The sequence below is a fragment of the Medicago sativa genome, chromosome 8 (assembly GCF_051527215.1).
Source record: "Medicago sativa cultivar Bolivia chromosome 8, Bolivia_mono, whole genome shotgun sequence".
In the NCBI taxonomy this organism is placed as follows: domain Eukaryota; kingdom Viridiplantae; phylum Streptophyta; class Magnoliopsida; order Fabales; family Fabaceae; genus Medicago; species Medicago sativa.
Window position 1 is genome coordinate 76,920,743 of NC_140756.1, and position 15,985 is coordinate 76,936,727.

Sequence of the window (15,985 nt, forward strand, 5' to 3'; positions counted from 1 at the left end):
AGCCAAAGTCTTCGAATGACAGATTTTAATAAACCATTAAGTTCTCAAAACATATTTGAAGATGATGCCTCATCCTTAAATAAAACTTCATTCGAACCTCCTAGGAAGGATTTCGAAATAAGCAGAGAAAAGGAGCTTAAGGATCTGCATGATTCTATAAAAACTCTATCGATACAGGTTAATAAGATTAATCAAAGACTATAAAAAGTCAAAATGCCTGGATTAAATCTAAAAACAGAGTTACAACTTTATAAGCAAAAACTAGAAGAAATAATTTCTGAAATAAATTATCAAAATACAAGAATTATGTTAAAACAAATTCTTTTTGCTTCACAAGATTTAATAATCTACCATGTAGATTCTATTTCTAAGTTATTAGAAGAAATAGAAGATTTGAATACTCTTACAAGTATTCAGCAAGAAAAAGCAAAAATGCTTTTAGAACCCTTTCAAGGTTTAACAAAAATCGAGAAAATGTTAAAACAAATAAAAACCGAACAAATGTTAGAACAAGAAAATCTCCACTGGAGAATCCACCAATAAATATGCCTGGTTTAACTCTTAAATCAGAATTAATACTTTTTAAAACTAGGTTACAACATCTAGTAAGTGATATAGAATAGTATTATGATCTAATAACATACAAACAAATAATATATAAAGCTCAAACTTTAATGAGATCTCATATAGATTTAATTGAAGATCTGGTAGAAGAAATGCAAGAAAATCTCACGGAGATTCAAAAGAAGAGAGCAAAAATTCTTTTAGAACCTTTTTGGGGTTTAGAAAGAATTGAACAACTTATAAATGAAGCTCGAGCTCGAGAAAATTCCGCGAAAAACCCCACTCCAAATCTGGTATCAGAGCCAGGAACACAATCCTAAGGGATAAAAATGAAAACAATAATAAAAAAGAAATTAAAAATATCTTTTTTCTTAAAACAAAAGCTTTTTAAAATCGTTTTTCCAAATAACCGATTTAAAAAGACATCCACGTGGCACTCTCCAATTAAGCCACATAAGCGACTTTTTCAAAAAAGTCACAAAAGTAACTTCACCATAGAAGCCCCCTTATTTTATTCATTCATATATCAATTAAATGCATTAAAGTCATGTTTTTCTTATTCGATTGGTCAAAGGTCAGATTGATCTCACATGCTTGTTAAATGAAGCTACAAACATTAAGGGTGTGTTTGGTTTAGAAGAGAAGTTGTGAAGAGAGAAATAGATAAGAGAGAAGTTGTGAAGAGAGAAAAAGGTGAGAAATAGAGTAGATTTGATGGGTTGTTTGGTATAAGAGAAAGAAGAGAGAAATAGAAGAGAAAGAGATGCTACTTTTTTTTGAAAAGACAAAAATACCCTTAAATTAAAACTAAAATATAATTTATTATGTTTAGTTAAATTAATTTATTGGTTCTATATAATTAATTTTTTTAGGATATAATTAAATTATTATTAACTGATGTAATTATTAATTTACTTTAATTCAATCTTTGACAAAATTAGTTTATTTCATTTAATATAATTTAATTTAACAATTTAATTTAAAGTATATTATATATTTTCAAAACACAAATTTGAGAGCAACTCTGTCTTGTTGCTAGTCCAGCCTCATTTATTTATTTATTTTTATAATACACACGCAAAGTTTTCTTTTTTCTGTATTTTTAGGAACAAAAAAAAATGGGCTTGGCATGTTTAGCCAAAAATTTATTGAAAAGAATTAAAATTGCACAAGTATGAATTTGCAGGGGCATAAAGGTGCATTTGCTATCTCCACGTCACTCCCCTGCATTTCTTCCCTTAATTGAAGAGAAACAAAAAGGTTGTAGGGCCCACCTATTTTTATTCTCTCTTCACAAACTCTTTGCTCTAAACAAGAGAAGTTTGATACTTCTCTCCTATTTCTCTCTTCACTAACTCTCTCTTCTTTAACTCTCTCCAACCAAACAGACCGTAAGGGTTGTATGTGCCAATGGACCATTGCAGACCATTTTTTAGATTACCATCTTTTATTTAAAAAAAATGTAAAGTGAATATTAGGCTTATAATACTACTCTTTCCGTCCCTAATTATAATCACTCTTTAAAAAAAAATTGTCTTTTAGTATAGACTTTTATCCAACTTACTAGATATATTTATTAGTTTTTCCTAAACATACCTCAAATTAATATTAATAACTTGTCTTCAAATACAAAAAGTCAAATTTAATACACATACAAAAAAAAAAAACAATTTGATAATATTCATACACAAATAGACACATTAATTACAAAAAGAGTTTTTCTTAAAAAATAGGCTAAAGTGCAACTTTGGCCCCCTATCTTTCAAAAAATTGCGATTTTGGCCCCCTAAGTTTGAAAACTACAATTTTGGTCCCCTATGTTTTAGCCCCTTTGCATACTTGGTCATTTTGGTCAATTTTGACCAAGTCAACGCATGCGTGGCATGCCACGTGTGTAATTAATTAATTAAAAAAATAAAAAATCGAAAAAATCAATTTTTAAATTAAATAAATGAAAAAAATAATAAAAAAATATTAAAAAATTCTGGAAAAATGAAAAAAAAAAATTAAAAAACGAAAAAAATATTACAAAAAAATGAAATAAATTCTTGAAAAATAAAAATATTAATAAAAATGATTAAAAAAACGAAAAAAAATTCACATAAATTCATGGACAATTCCAAGAATCACTTATTCGAAAAAGTAATGTCATGGAAACATTCATTTCCCTAAAGAAGAAATATGTACCAAATTTGTGGCCAAGTTGTATTCTCGTCGGTGTTTTTGTGTATACTTTTTTCGTTTCCTTGCGCCTTTAGAATGTCAAATTTTCAACATTAGAAAATTCTGTAAAAGATTCTGGAAAAAATTTGAAAAAAAAATTCTGAAAAAAATTCGATGACATTACTTACTCGAAAAATTAATGTCATGGAAACATTCATTTCCCTAAAGAAGAAATATGTACCAAATTTGTGACCAAGTTGTATTCTCGTCGGTGTTTTTGTGTATACTTTTTTCGTTTCCTTGCGCCTTTAGAATGTCAAATTTTCAACATTAGAAAATTCTGTAAAAGATTCTGGAAAAAATTTGAAAAAAAAATTCTGAAAAAAATAATATCAAATTTTCCAGATTTTTTTAAAAAAATTCTGTATTTTTTTTGAATTTTTTAAAAAATCTGGAAAATTTGACATTATTTTTTTAATTTTTTATTATTATTTTTTTCATTTATTTAATTTAAAAATTGATTTTCTGGATTTTTTTTCATTTATTTAATTTAAAATCTGGAAAATTTTTAAATTTTTTCATTATTTTTCATTTTTCCAGAATTTTTTAATATTTTTTTATTTTTTTCATTTTTCCAGAATTTTTTATTATTTTTTTATTATTTTTTTCATTTATTTAATTTAAAAATTGATTTTTTTGATTTTTTTTAATTAATTAATTACACACGTGGCATGCCACGTATGTGTTGACTTGGTCAAAATTGACCAAAAGGACCAAATATGCAAAGGGGCTAAAACATAGGGGACCAAAATTGTAGTTTTCAAACTTAGGGGGCCAAAATCGCAACTTTTTGAAAGATAGGGGGGCCAAAGTTGCACTTTAGCCTAAAAAATATGGAAAAGACAAAGGTTGCTTATACTATACTAATGGTAGAGTAACCATGAGACCAAGTTTTCTAGTAACTTTAAAAACAAAAACTAGTCTATCGAGCTAACCATATTCAATTGGCAAGAAGAGGGAATTAATATGATATTGATAAATGTGAATAGATTTTATTTGGCTTTCATAACATAGACATTAATAAAAAAATATATATATATTCAACATACTTTTGATAGCTTAACCTTAATATGAGATGTTTTTTTGTTGAAGGAAAACCTTAATATTAGATGTTGTTGATTTAACAAAAACAAAGGGAATTACAACTGTTTTATCTTGGTTTTCGGGTGTCAAACATTGATTACGTTTGAACCTTTTTAACCGGTGATATCTTATTTTTTCTTGGGAAGGGAAAAAGTAAGCAAAACCCTTGAGAATCGAGGTCCGGGAGTTGTTTTCGCTACGGGAAGGTGTTAGGCACCCATAACGACTATAGTATCCTATAGGAACCGTCTTTAATTTCTACGCGCGCGCTTTACTTTTAAATGCTATTTTGAAAGTGTTTATTTAAACCTAAAGGTGTTCTAAGTGAAGAATTGGAGGGAGAAGAATGTTTTTGAATTTTTATTTTAGTTGAATTGAAGGAATTTTGTTCCTTGCCTACGTACCCGTTTAAGGGATCAAATCCACCGTAGTTCTCTTCCAAAAATGTTTTTGTTTTTGTTGGTTGGTTTTAAAGTTGGAAATTGGAGTTTGAAGAATAGAGATTGAGAGGCCTCAAGGGCATGAGATTATGAAAAGAGTGAGGTTTGATTAGTTATTTGCAAAAACAAGTCAAAGTAGGATTATTTTTCATTGAAGTTTGATTAAGAAAATGAAAAAGGAAAATACAATGGGATTTTGATCCCAAGGTTTATTATGAAAAATGTTTGAGTGAAGTTTGTTCATATTTTTTTGGAAATTGATTTTTCTAAGTATAAAGCCTAAACATACATCTAAACATACAATCCTAAACATACATCTAAACATGCATATTCTAGCTATATATCTAAAGTGGTGTGTGTGCATGTGTCGGTGCTTGTGTCGGTGTACATTATTAGAGTCCATTGTCCTTTACATCATGCCCTAGTTTACATTCTATGGTCTTGCAAGAATTTAAAAGCATAGGAAAAATATTACAAAATTCCTAAGTTTTACATTCTAAGTATTGGTATGAGAATTAAAATGCAAGAAATGAAACTAAAATGGAAGGATGAAGTATGCTTATGAAACATGAAACAAAAGGGTTAGTAGAATAAGATGTAAAATGAAATGGAAGCAAGCAAAAAGAGCATAGTAAAGTAACTAGAATTTAACAAGGAAATAGCCAAAAAATTTAACCAAAAGACATGATGAAATTGTACTTGAAGACTACTAAAATTCTAAGGCAAAACCAAGGCCTATAATCCTCACATTAAAGGGAAAATTCCAAAGGTTTTAAATCCATCATGATGTGAGAAATTAAGGGACATTAGCATGCAATACAATCATGGTAGTTCCAAGCCTATTTGCACTTTATTTGACACAAGAAATACGCATTATTCACATAGTACAAAATCCATGATAAGAAACCAAATCAAACAGCAAGTGTATACAAAATCAAGAGGCCAACTTACTCAAAAAAATGCATATTCAAAGTCACTATTATGTGCTAAATTCAAGAACCAAAATCACTTCAAAATTGCACAAAGTTTTACAAGAAAAAGTGAGCCGAAAGCACAAGGAAGTTGCACGTAATCTTGAAGTGAATTTCAACATGAAATCACATCCCAAAAGATGGGTTTCAAAATGCTAAAATTACTACTAAAGATTCACAAAAGCTTAAAAAGTCTTTACAACAAAAATTTAACAAGAATCAAGATATTGAGCTAACAAGGACACAAAATATTTTCCACACTCTTTCAATCAAAATTCAACTGGAGAATAGCATCAAGATTCATCAATAATCACAAGAAAAACGTTAGAAATTTTGTGGAATTTTCAAAGAGTTTTTAGGCATGGCAGGGGTGCAGTAAGCATGCAGATGGGGTGCAGCTAGGAAAACTGTAGAGCAAATGCAAGTAGAACAGAAATATGGCTGGGCCTAGAGCAAATTCACAAACGGGCTGGGTGATGGATTAATGGATTATGGGCATGGATAATGGGTATGGGTCAAACCATGGGTTAAACAAAAATTGAAGGAAGCATAAAAGGGAAGTTGCTGTGTTCAAAAAGAAGACAATTTCAATTGTCTTTCTCAACTGTTCCACGTTCCATTCTCTCTCTCACACAGTGCCGCCTCTAACCTTCTTCTCAGGCCGGCAATGATTTTCCGACGCGGTGGCCGGCGGTGGCACCACCGCGTCGGAGTTTTTAAACTCCTCCTTTTCTAAATTTTTTTACACCAAATTAAAGCTCTCTTCCTCCTCTATTACTTTCTCAAAACATTTTTCACAAAGAAGTCATAGAATCCTCTAGATCGGGAATTTTAGATTCGAAATTTCTTCAAGAAATAAGAAAGAGAACGAAAGTGATTACCTCTACGATGCCTTCTCCTTCGTCGATGATTCTAGCCTCGAAATTCACATCGCTTGCTGCATCTTCCTCACTACGATTCTGTTCCAACCAATTCCGTTACCGCTGCGTTTGATTCGGTGCAAGGCTGATCCAATTGAAGCTGTTGTTGCAGGAACTTAGTGATTTTGATTGCTCGATCTTCTCTGTTTCACGTTTCCGCTTCTGATTTGTTTTTCGCGTCGGATTCGGTTTGGTATTGGTGGTGAAGTGTTCACGTGAATGAATGATGATTGTGGCTTGAGGATGGTGAATTCGAGTTTGTATGTGATGAGTGTTGTTAATTTATGGAAAGAAACGAAAAATTGGGAGGTTTATGGTGGTTATGGAGGTTGAAGGTGGCGGTTATGGAGGTTAGGGATGAAGATTGGAGGTTGTTATGGTGGAGGAAATTAGTTAGGGTGGTGATGTAGGTGGAGAAAGTTAGTTATGGTGGTGGAGATAGAAAAGAGGGCGGTTAGAGAGAAGAGAAAAAAAAGAGAAAAATGATTTTGTGGTTTTTTTGTATTTTTGTGGAAAATGATTGAAAATAAAATTGGTGAAAGAAAAAAAATGATTAGTTGTTTATTTTGACCAAGGCTTTGACCTATTTATAGGTGATGTGGGAATGTATGGACCAATGAAATAATGCCATGTGGCACTTGACTTGTAACAAACTTTGACTTGACTCTAACAAACTTAAAAAGGGATTAAAATGCAAATAACAAAAGTACGAGGACCAAAATGAAAATTAAACTAAAATCGAATTAAAAAAGTAAATTGAAAAATAACGTAAAGCGAGACGATTAAAAACAACGAAGCAGACAAGAGATTTTATGTGAAATGACCAAAACGCCCCTGGGGCTAAAACGACTAAAAAATGACTCAACTGATATTTTTTGAAATGAATTTTGACATGAGATTGAAACAAGGACTTATTCAAACCAATTTAAAAGACTCAAACAATTTTCAAGGATTAAAATGAGTTGAATGCAGGAAATGACTGAAATACCCTTTTTCATGAATTTTGCAAATAACATTGAAATAAAATGCAGAGAAAGATGCAATTGATCAGAGACATATTAGATGACTTATAATGCAAGAAAAGAAGAATTAAACAAGTATTTTTAGGTCCAAAATTAGGGTATAACAGCTGCCCCTATTTAAGTTTCTTTGTCCGGGGAGTCAAGAGACGAAGTCTTAGAGTTGACGGGACGAAGATACTTAAATATTAACATTTGCACTGCTTTTGGACATAAAAATACGTTTTCAGATTTTCAAAAAAACACGAATGCCATGCAACATTTCGTTTATGAATACAAGACAATCGAACCGGAATCTACGGGCTGTGTCACACCACCAAGGGATTTATAGACATCAAGGTAGAAAGAACGGGCAACAAATAGACAGGTACAAGCTGTTCTTTGGATCGAACTTGCCACTTGACCGAGAGATACAAACAAGAGACGGGTACAAGCTGTTCTTTGGATCGAACTTGCCACTTGACCGAGAGATACAAACAAGAGACGGGTACAAGCTGTTCTTTGGATCGAACTTGCCACTTGACCGAGGAAATACAAACAAGACACGGGTACAAGCTGTTCTTTGGATCGAACTTGCCACTTGACCGAGGAAATACAAACAAGAAACGGGTACAAGCTGTTCTTTGGATCGAACTTGCCACTTGACCGGGAATATAGACAAAAGGTAGATACAAGCTGTTCTTTGGATCGAACTTGCCACTTGATCAATACCACAACATGTAAGTTGGTGCAAACTGTTCTTTGGATCGAACTTGCCGTTTGACCGATAACAAAACATAAGCAAAGGGTACAAACTGTTCTTTGGATCGAACTTGCCGTTTGACCGGAAACATAGACATATAAGCAGGTACAAGTGGTTCTTTTTGGATTGAACCTTGAACTTGACCAGTAACGAGATACAAATTGAAAGTCTGGTTTAACAAGATACCAATTGAGGGTAAATTGTCATTGACTTGATTTGAAAATAGACATGACCATTTTTATTGGCCCAAAGGTAAATTGACATTAATTTGAAAGTTGAATTTGACATTGACATTGACATTGGCTTGGAAATTGAAATTGACATTGACATTGACATTGACATTGACATTGACATTGGCATTTGACATTAACACTGACATTGACATTGACATTGACATTGACATTGGCATTTGACATTAACATTGACATTGACATTGACATTGGCATTTGACATTAATATTGACATTGACATTGGCATTTGACATTAACATTGACATTTGATATTAACATTGACATTGACATTGGCATTTGACATTAACATTGACATTGACATTGACATTGACATTGGATATTGACATTAACATTAGCATTTGACATTAACATTGACATTGACATCGACATTGGCATTTGACATTAACATTGACATTGGCATTTGACATTAACATTGACATTGACATTTGACATTAACATTGACATTGACATTGACATTTGACATTAACATTGACATTAACATTGACATTTGACATTTGACATTTGGATATGCAACATGTATGTATAGTATAGCAAGATTATTGGATGTATGAGCACATAAAATGCATGATTATGCATGTATGGATGCTTGAGATGCATGATTGGTTGGCAATTTGGCAGAGAAATTTCACAAAGGAAGACAAGACACTGGAAGATTGGGCACGTAGTGGCTCGTGCTACAACATATTCACAGGGGGAAACCTCTTTGGAGAGACCGTCGTTGAGAGACGTATCAAAACCATGGCTGAGGGCAATAAAACTTGTAAAGGAGGGACCCTTGGTAGGTTCTTGGATACAGATCGCCGTTGCTAGGCGTGTCAGTGCTGGGTAACATTGGATGTTCGCATCTGTGGTCAATGCTTTTCAATATTCCATTCTTTCCTTTTTCATTTTCAAACCCCACTTTTGCCTGAACCGCCCTTACGGGTTTTCGATTCGCCGGGGAGTAAAGATTCTTTTCATTGCCCCATTTTTGCCTGAATTGCCTTCATAGGTTGTCAATCAGCGGGGTGCTCATTTTTGCCTAAGCCGCCCTTTCGGGTTTTCAACTTAGCGAGCTTTTTATTTTCATTTTTCATTTTTTTTTTCACTTTCATTCTGTTTTTTCATTCTTGCCATTGACCACAGATCATCCTGGGGGGTAACCTGCTTGTAACATGTATTGAAGTAGACATTGACACTCATTCATTCATGCATGTTTCATTGAAATGTACCCTGTTGCTCAGGTTTACTTTTCAAAATAGACAGGAAAAGGTTTTTTTTTAATTTTCAAAAAATGTTTGTTTCAGACATTGACATTACCAAATAGAAAAGAAATATTTTGTATAAAGCATTGAAAGTAGAAAGAAAATAGAGTTTCAAACAATAGAAAGGCTCAAATTGATGTAGAAGAGTGAAAGTCAGCCGAAGGCATGACTTCACGGATTTGCAAAGCTTGGAAAATGGTAATTTTATTGGTTGGTGATACATTGAACACGATAACCGCTACATTTCATAGAAATTTTGAATTCACAAGTACAGAAGCCTTTGATGAAGACGATCATTGACAGTTACAGATGCCCCAAGGGGTGATGGTGATTTGCCAGATATAGTTACTTGTCTTTTATCAACCTCATTTTTGCATGAACCGCCCTTTCGGGTTTTCGGCTCATCGAGGCGCTCATTATTGCCTGAGTTGCGTACAATCTCAGCGAGCTTTTTCATATTCATTTTTTTTTTGTCCCTAACTTTTGCCTGGATCGCCCTTTCGGGTTTTCGATCCACCGGGAAGCGCATTTTTGCCTAGGCCGCCCTTTCGGGTTTTCGACCTACCACGCTGTTCTTTTCTTTCTAGACAAAGTATTTCTTGACTATATCGGCATTAACAGGATTTGGAAGCTCAACACCATCCATGTGTGTCAGAATCAAAGCACCACCAGAGAAAGCCTTCTTGACAACATAAGGACCTTCATAGTTAGGTGTCCACTTGCCCCTTGGGTCGGGTTGCTGACTTATTCTTCTTTTCAATACAAGTTCGCCTTCCTTGAATTCTCGAGGTCGGACTTTCTTGTCAAAAGCATTCTTCATTCGTACTTGATACAACTGTCCATGAGTCATAGCATCCATGCGTTTCTCTTCAATCAAATTCAACTGATCATACCGACTTTGACACCATTCAGCCTCAGTCAACTTTGCTTCCATGATTACTCGAAGAGATGGAATTTCCACTTCCAGAGGGAGAACTGCTTCCATGCCATATACCAGAGAGAAAGGAGTTGCCCCGGTTGAACTGCGCATTGTAGTACGGTAACCATGCAGGGCGAAAGGTAACATTTCATGCCAGTCTTTGTAAGTAGTGACCATCTTCTGAACAATCTTCTTGATGTTCTTGTTAGCGGCCTCAACTGCACCATTCATCTGAGGTCTATAAGGAGAAGAGTTGTGATGTTCAATTTTGAATTCTCCACATAAAGCTTGCATCATGCTATTGTTCAGATTGGAACCATTGTCAGTAATGATCTTGTTGGGAACACCATATCGACAGATGATGTTATTCTTGATAAACTTGACAACCACTTGCTTGGTCACATTTGCATAGGAAGCAGCTTCAACCCACTTGGTGAAATAGTCAATTGCCACTAGGATGAAACGATGTCCATTGGAAGCTTTTGGTTCAATTCTTCCGATCATGTCAATGCCCCACATAGAGAAAGGCCATGGGGAAGAGATAACATTGAGAGCGTGTGGAGGCACATGAATCTTGTCAGCATAAATTTGACATTTGTGGCATCTCTTAGCATGTTTGTGGCAGTCACGCTCCATAGTTATCCAGTAATAGCCGGCTCTTAACAGTTTCCTTGACATGGTGTGACCCGAAGCATGGGTCCCAAAGGTACCATCATGTACATCGTGCATTAATTTCTCGGCTTCTTGCTTATCAACACATCTCAACAAGACCATGTCATAGTTCCTCTTGTATAGGATTTCTCCGTCCAGAAGGAACCTGCTAGCCCATCGTCTCAAAGTCTTTTTATCCCTGTTGGAAGCACCAGGTGGATATTCACGATTCTGCAAGAATTGTTTGATGTTGTAATACCAAGGCTTTTTATCATTCACATCTCTATCAGCTTGATCTGGTATATTTTCAACAGTAAACACATGAGCGGGTCTATCAAGACGCTGTACTTTGATTACGGGCACATCATTCCAGTGATTGACACGAAACATGGAAGACAAAGTAGCAAGAGCGTCAGCCATCTGATTTTCACCCCGAGGGATGTGGTGCAGCTCAACCTTTGTAAAGTATGTCAACAGACGTCTTGCATAGTCACGGTAAGGGATCAGCTTCTCATGACGAGTCTCCCATTCACCCTTTATCTGATTAATAACAAGTGCAGAATCTCCATAGATGTCAAGGTGTTTGATTCTCAGATCAAGGGCTTCTTCAATGCCCAAGATGCATGCTTCATATTCAGCTATGTTGTTTGTGCATTCAAAAGTTATTCGAGCGGTGAAAGGAATGTGGTGCCCCTGCGGAGTTACAATGATGGCTCCAATTCCTTTACCATAAACATTAACAGCACCATCAAACACCAATCCCCATTTGCTATTGGGATCTGGCCCTTCATTGATCAGTGGCTCTTCACAGTCTTTTGCTTTCAGATACATAACTTCTTCATCAGGGAAATCAAACTTAATCGGCTGGTAATCATCAAGAGGTTGACAAGCGAGGTGCTCAGCAAGGACACTTCCTTTGATTGCTTTCTGAGCTTTGTACACAATATCATATTCGGACAATAACATTTGCCAACGTGCGATCTTTCCAGTAACAGCAGGCTTCTCAAAGATGTACTTGATTGGATCCATTCGGGATATCAACCAAGTGGTATGATTCACCATATAATGACGCAGGCGTTTGGCAGCCCAAGCTAAAGCACAACAAGTTTTTTCAAGCATTGTGTACCGAGTCTCACAGTCGGTGAACTTCTTGCTCAGATAGTAGATAGCATGCTCTTTCTTACCAGTCTCATCTTGTTGACCGAGAACACAACCCACTGAATCATCCAACACTGACAGATACATAATCAAAGGCCTTCCTTCCACTGGTGGGACAAGGATAGGTGGTTCCAACAGGTATTCTTTAATGCTATCAAAAGCTTCCTGACATTCATCATTCCATACAACAGGCTGATTCTTTCTGAGCAGTTTGAAGATTGGTCCACAAGTAGTGGTCATGTGAGATATGAATCTTGAAATGTAGTTTAGACGTCCGAGGAAACCTCTGACTTGCTTTTCAGTTTGAGGGGCCGGCATCTCTCTGATGGCTCGGACTTTGTCAGGATCAACTTCAATGCCTCTCTGGCTGACAATGAAGCCTAGCAACTTCCCAGATCGTACACCGAATGTGCATTTGTTAGGATTCAACCGCAGCTTGTACTTTCTTAATCTTTCAAACATCTTTTTCAAATACACAACATGCTGCTCTTCATCACTTGACTTCACAATCATATCATCAACATATACTTCAATTTCCTTGTGAATCATATCATGAAACAGAGTGGTCATACCCCTTTGATAGGTAGCACCAGCATTTATCAAGCCAAACGGCATTACTTTATAACAGAACGTTCCCCATGGAGTGATGAAGGACGTCTTTTCTCTATCTTCAGGAGACATTCGTATTTGATTATAACCAGAGAAACCATCCATAAAGGAGAACACTTTGGATTGAGCAGTACTGTCAACAAGCACATCAATATGAGGCAATGGGAAGTTATCTTTTGGACTGGCTTTGTTCAGATCTCTGTAATCAACACACATTCGAACTTTCCCATCTTTCTTGGGTACTGGTACAATGTTGGTAATCCACTCAGGGTATTCAGCTGTCATGAGGAAACCCGCATCAATTTGCTTCTGCACCTCATCCTTGATCTTAAGAGCCATGTCTGGACGAGACCTTCGCAATTTCTGTTTGACAGGAGGACATTCAGGCCTTGTCGGTATCCGATGTTCCACAATCTTGGGATCTAGACCCGACATATCTTCATAGGACCGTGCAAAGACATCTGGATAATCATGGAGAAGCTGAATAATCTTCCTTTTCACTTCTGGCTCAAGTGCAGCACCAATCTTGATCTCTCACTTGTTCTCTTCAGTACCCAGGTTGATAAGCTCAATCTCTTCCTGGTGAGGCTGAATGGCTCTTCTTTCTTGCTCAAGCAGTCGAGTAATCTCATACGGTATCTCTTCCTCATCATCATCCTCATCTTCAGCTTCGTATACAGGGAATTCAAAATTTGGAGGAACCATAGGGTCACTGTGTTCAACGGGTTTATTATGGTTCAATCTGCATAATATGATTGGGATGATTTTAAAAAAAAGTTTTTCATGCAGATTTTTGAAATTAATAAGAAAATAACAAATGTTTTGGTTTTTTCTGGCATTACCATTATTTCCAAGAAAAAGGCACTAAAAAGTAAAAAAAAACAAAGAGTCGTGAGAAAAACGACAACTTTTATTGATAACGGCAATGCCGAAACAAACACGCCCTTACAATGATATCACTTTCGCCTTGGGCAGAGCGAAAGGATTGTTATTTTGTAAACAAAAAACATGAGCAACAAGACACATTACACGGAAGCATGCATGACTAAAGGAACATCAATGGCTTCCCAATTTCTCACAGTGCCTCCTGGTGTAACAAACGTAGGCACATGGCTTCTTTCAGCAGCATCTTCAGTAATAGCATTGATGAACCCAGCACTGTAGAAGGTTCCCTTTGAAACAGCAGATGTCGGGGAGAATCCAAGGCCCTCTTTACGCTTGTTTTCCAGAATCTGAATCACTTTGCCCCAGCCAGCAGCCTGCCCTTCTTGACCCGGAGAATCCTGAAGCACTGGCACAATCACATATACATCACTGACGGTCAAGCGTTTGTCATCCATCAGACTCTGGATATCACCCTTCACCACACAACAGCCCATAGGGTTTTGGAGACATTCTGAACAAGAATCATGATCATGTTTGAACAAAGAAGCCTGGCAGAGCTTGACATGTAGCGGTACCAAGGGAGTAACAACATTGCGGACATCCAACATGGGATCCTCTTGAGGAACGGGGACTCTTTCAAAAGCCTCAATCATGTTGACAACAGCATGGTTTGGAAGCGGGTTGTCAAGAACATGAGGAGCACTATTCTCAAAAGTCAACCGTCCCTTTTCTATTAAATCTTTCACAATATACTTCAGAGCAAGGCAACCCTCAACATCATGGCCTTGAGCACCCTGATGAAATTCACATGTTAGATCCTGTCGGAACCTGGGAGGCAATGGATTAGGCGGAGGCCTGCCTGGTCTAGTGACACAGTGTCCCTTGGCCAGTAGAGTTGGGAGCAGCTCACCATACCGCATTGGTATTGATGGAAAGGAAGGTTTGGGTCGGGGACCCTGTTGTTGCTGCTGTTGAGCAGGAGGCTGTTGTTGCACTTGCTGGGCGATGGCATTGACGGGCACTGGTGGTTGGCCCGGTGGCAGAGGATATTGCTGGTAGAATGGCGGGAAGAAAGGATGCTGAGAGTACTGCATGTAATGATAAGGCATAGGTAATTGTGTGGCAGCTGCAGATGGGTTACCAGACACCATCCCCACATCAGATTCTTTCTTCTTATGATGACCATTACCATACTTCTTTGATGCACTATTTGAAGATTCACCTTTCTCTAGGACAATAATACCATCTCGGACGGCCTCCTCTAGACGCGTTCCCATTGTAACCATATCAGAGAAGTTGTTTGGGGCAGAGACTATCATTCTCTCCTTATATTCCTTCTTCAGAGTCTTCAGGAATGTCTGTGTTAACTCTTCCTCATCAAGTCGAGGAGAAACACGGGCAGCTGCCCCTCTCCACCTCTGAGCATATTCTCGGAAGGTTTCATCTGATTTCTGAGACAAGGCTTTAAGAGAGTCTCTATTTGGCCTCAGACGGGTATTGAATTCATATTGACTCTCAAAAGCAGCATCCAGATCCTCAAAAGTATGGATGTTGTCTTTGCTCAAACTAGTGTACCAATCTGCTGCATCATCTGTCAAGCTACTCTGAAAGCAGTGGATCATCAGTGCATCATTGTCGGCGTAGTTAGCCATCTTTCGGACATACCGGATAACATGGTTGTGTGGACAAGAAGTCCCATTGTATTTGTCAAATTCTGGCTCTTTGAATTTCCTAGGAACCTCAAATCGGGATACCAAGCATAGATCACGAGCTTTAGCAAGAGCACCATTGTTTCCCAGGCTAGCCTTGACCTCACGGAGTTCTCCAGCCAACTCCCTTAACTGTCTTTTCATAGCTTCCATTGCGGGATCTTGTCCACGCGGAGTATCGACATCAATCACTTGTTGCACAGTGTGGACAATAGGGTCGGTGACGACAGTAGTTACCTGAGGCATAGCAGTGGACACAGGAATCTGTCCTTGACCAGCAAAACCAGAGACACCAGCAGCAGTATTAGGAGAGTAGTAAGCTGAGAGGCCATAAGGACGGCCGTTGGGCATAACAAAACGAGCATCAGTAGCCACAGTAGATAGTGGGATAGACGGAATTGCTTCAGTAGAAACTGGGACAGATGTGGCTGGTTGTTCTTGTGCAGCCATCATAGCGGACATAGCGTCATGAGCCTTAGCCAGGTCTTCTTTCATAGCAGCCAATTCGGCACGGAGCTGAGCATTTTCTTCTTCAAAGTTAGCCATCATTCTTCTCTTGTGAAATCTTGTTTGATGAATTCTATCTGGTTGGTAGAC